Below are 4,522 nucleotides of genomic sequence, written 5' to 3'. Positions count from 1 at the left end.
ACGAAAGAGGGGGAGGCCTTCAACAAGATGGATTGACACGGTAGCTGCGATGATGGGCTCAAGTATAGCAGGGATTGTGGGGCTGGCACGGGATCGGGCAGTGTTTCATTCTGCTGTGCATGGGGTAGCTATGAGTCAGAAACATCTCCACGGCACTTAACAGCAACAACTACTTCACCAAGCTTACTATCATTCTCCAGGGACTGCTCCTTCTGACAGCATGACCAAAGTACATGAGACAAAGTTTGGCCATTCTCTCTGCTGTCTGGAGCATTCTGGCTGCACATCTTGCAAAACAGGTTTTTCATTCTTCTGACAGTCCATGGTATTTTCAGTACTTTTCACCAACACTAAAATTCAAATGCATCAATTTTGCTTCAATTTCCCTGATCCATAGCCAAGTTTCACATGCATGTAAGACAATTATAAAGACCATGGCTTGGGTCAGGTGCACCTTAGTGTTCAAAGTGACATCTTTGCTCAGCAGATTTGACCAGTGCAACATGACACTTGATTTCTTGACTGCCTCTTCCATGGGCATTGATTGTGGATCCAAGTAAAATGAAATCCCAACATCAATCTTTTCTCCATTCATCCTGATGTTACTGGTCCACTTGTGAGGAATTTTGTTCCCTTTATGTGGAGGTGTAATCCATACTGAAGGCTGTTGTCCATGATCTTTATCAGTAAGTGCTCCAAATCATCTTCACTTTCAACAAGCAAGGCGTGTCATCTGCATATTGTAAGTTGTCAATGAGTCTTCCACCAATCCTGATGCCATGCTCTTCTTCATATACTCCAGCTTCATGGGCTAGTTTTCAGCATACAGGTTCATAACATATGGTGAAAGGATACAACCCTAACACACTTTTCCTGATTTTAAACCATGCCATATCCACTAGTTCTGTTCAAACCACTGCTTATTAATCTATGTACAGGTTCCTCATTTGCACAATTAAGTGTTACGGAATTCCCATTCTTTGTAACATTATCCATAATTTGTTATGATCCACACAATTGAATGTCTTTGTGTTGTCAATAAAACATAGGTAAACATCTTTCTGGTATTCTTTGCTTTCAACAAAGATATCCCTTGTTCCATGCCCTCTTCTGAATTTAATTTGAATTTCTGGCAATTTCCTGTCAACATACTGCTACAACTATTTTTCAATTATCTTCAGTAAAATTTTACTTCTGTATGATATTAATGAAGAGTTCTGGTGGCACAATTTCTAAGACATTAGACTGCTAACCAGAAGTCTGGTGGCTCAAACCTACCAGCCACTCCTTGGAAGGATGATTGGTCAATCTCCTTCCGTAGTGATATCATCTTGGAAAACCAAGGAGGAGTCACTATGAGTTGGATCCTACATGACAACAGCAGTGAGTTTTTTTTGCTTTTCTTTAATGATGTTAAAAAAAAACTCATGTAAAAAAAAAAAAAAAAAAAACAGCCTTAAAAAGATGACATTTTCCAATAATTTTTGCATTATATTGGATCACCTTTCTTTGGAATGATCACAAATATGGATCTATTACAGTCGGCTGGCCAGGTAGCTGTTTTCCAAATATCTTGACATAAACAAGTAAGCACCTCTAGCACTGCATCTATTTGTTGAAACAAACATCTGAATGGGTATTCCATCAATTTCTGAAGGCTTTTTTTTTTTTCTTGTCAGTTCCTTCAGCATAACTTGAATTTCTTCCTTCAATACTATCAGTTCTTAACCATACCATATTTCCTGAAATGGTTGAACATTAAACAATTCTTGATACAGTAACTCTGGGGATTCCTTCAATCTTCTTTTTGATAGTTCCTGCACCGTTACATTTTTGCCTGTAGGATCCATCAATATTGCAACTAGAGGTATGATTTTTTTCTCCATTTGTTTCGACTTGAGAAATTCTGAGCATGTACTTCCCTTTGGATTTCTAATTCCAGATCTTTGAATATTTCATTACAATACTTTACTTTGTCTTCTCAAGGTGCCCTTTGAAATATTCTGTTCAACTATTTTATTCCATCATTTCTTCCATTTACTTTAGCATCCATTCAAGAGCAAGGTTCAGAGTCTCTTCTGACATCCATTTCAGTCTTTTCTTCCTTTTCTGTCTTTTTAATGGCTTTTTACTTTTGTCATGTAAGATGTTCTTGATATCATCCCACAACTAGTCTGGTCTTTCTTTGCATTGGTGTTTAATTTGACAAATTTATTCTTCAGATGCTCTATGAATTCAGGTGGAATATAATCAAGGTCATATTTTGACTATGACTCTAAGTCTTCCTTCAATTCTGGAACTGAACTCACTCCTATGGCTCAACTTTCATCTAAACAAACAGGCCTATGAGGTGAACAATAACAAGAGGGAGGTAGGTACTCCTTAGAATAATCAACCATAAAAGATCAAAAAGTTAGCATTTGCTCAGTGATACATCCCAGAAGGTAGGAATTGTTAAGAAAGGTAGAGAAATAGTAATATGAGGGAGGACATGGGAAGTGTGCTTTTACACTGTGGGGACTGCAATCATTGACATGAAAGAAGATGTATATAAAATGTTGGATGGGAAACCAATTTGCTATGGAAACTTTCATCCAAACCACAAGAAAAAGTATTTTTTTTTAAAAAAAAGCCCTAAAAAGATGACAGGTTTCCATGAAGAAGAACATGCCTAGCTTAGAATACCTTCTCTATTTTGTATCTCTGCTGGAAGTACTTACAATCATCTATTGTTAATACTCTTCAATGTGAAAGTTCATACAACACCCACATTATTAAAAAAAAATAATAACCTATTTACCCATCTTCTTTAGCGCAGTGCCTAAAGCACTTGGCTGCCAACCAGAAGGCTGGTGGTTCAAACCCACCAGCCCTCCTCAGAAGGAAGTCTTGGCAATCAACTTCCACAGTGATACTGCCTCAGAAACCCAAGGAGGAGTCACCATGAGTCAGGTCCAACTCGACAGCATATAACAACAACAACAATAGTCTCAATGGGTTGTGGGAATCCCTTTCCTTTTGGAGTAATATGGAAACCTAAGTAACATCATATTGTATCCTCATGAGCCCAATGAAGTTCAGGAAACTGCAATCTTAGACATATTAGGATAACCTATGAATGTGAATGTGAAATGGTCATATAAACCACCTGCGACCAAATCTGAATTGCCCTAAAAATGACTTCATACACAATCCTATGTAACTAAGTAAATAAAACATAAATACTAGGAGAACAATGATTTATGTCTTTTTGGTTCACTGCTGCATAACCAGCAGCTAGAACACTGACACATATTGTGTGCACAATCAGCATTTTTTGAGTGAATGAAAATGTATTTCATATCCATGCTAATACACTTAAAATTTTATTTTGTACTATCCTGTTTTGTTTTGTTTTCTTATTCATTTTATGCCATATTGTTAGTAATATATTTAGTGCCTTGCTTCCTTAATTTTGCTTGTCAAATAATTTAAACTAGCCCTACAAAGTAGGTAGAAAAATTTAATCACATAGCAATAAATTAGTAAGATTTATCTGCTGTATTGGAATAAATTAATATATTTATTATGCTTTCTTGATAGAATAATTAAGCTAATAATCTTTTATTCTCCCTTTAAGAACATATATTAGTGGATTACTAAACAATATAAGGACTCTTTAAATAAACTATTGACCCTAAGAGGGATATTTATAAATTATTGTTATTGTTATTAGTGTTATTAGGTGCCATTGTGTCAATTACAACATGGTGATCTCAAGTAACTGAGTAGAATTCCCCATAGGATTTTTTGACTGTAATCTTTACAGAAGCAGACTACTAGGTCTTTTTTCTGTAGAGTCACTGGGTGGGTTCAAACCACCCACATTCCTGTTAGCAGCACAATGCTTAAACATTGTTTAAGTTATTAAGTCAATAGCAATAGACTTTTCTAAATATCCATTGTATTTTATTTAACATTGTTATGTTATTTATTATCACTCATAATAAACTGATTTTATACAGAGGAATTTAAAGTGATAAAAGTAAAAGAAAATAACAATGTAACAAAACAGAATATTTTCAGCTTGTGAAAGTATTCTATCTCTTTACATTTAGTTTTTGAAGTTTAAAATCTTCAGAAAGCAATAATTTTTTATTTTGTAATTGTTTTCTCAAAATGGGAAGGAGGACATTCTTATACCTTCAAGCCTTCAATTAATCAATCTACGCAGTCAGAGAGCTCTAGACATCATTGTTGCATAAATAAGAGAATAACTTTCTATCTAATGAAAACTGTAAAGTATGGATAACAAAATGACAGCAGAAGTAATCAATCATTATATCCAGTAAAATTTAAATTTTTGGGCTTCATCTAAAAAAACCCCATTAATATCCACAAAGTTTAATTCATATTCTTAATTAATCATACCATATGTGAGTGGTAATCATTTTAGGGGCATTGATATTCAACAAATGATTTTTTTTTTTTATTATAAAATATCTCAATGTGGAATCAAACAAATGTAGCTTCTGATTTACAG

This window comes from Orycteropus afer, unplaced genomic scaffold, assembly GCF_000298275.1.
Source record: "Orycteropus afer afer isolate SDZICR_OR568_19922 unplaced genomic scaffold, OryAfe1.0 scaffold00383, whole genome shotgun sequence".
NCBI classification, from domain to species: domain Eukaryota; kingdom Metazoa; phylum Chordata; class Mammalia; order Tubulidentata; family Orycteropodidae; genus Orycteropus; species Orycteropus afer.
The sequence above is the reverse complement of the archived record's forward strand: the minus strand, read 5'-3'. Positions refer to the sequence as shown.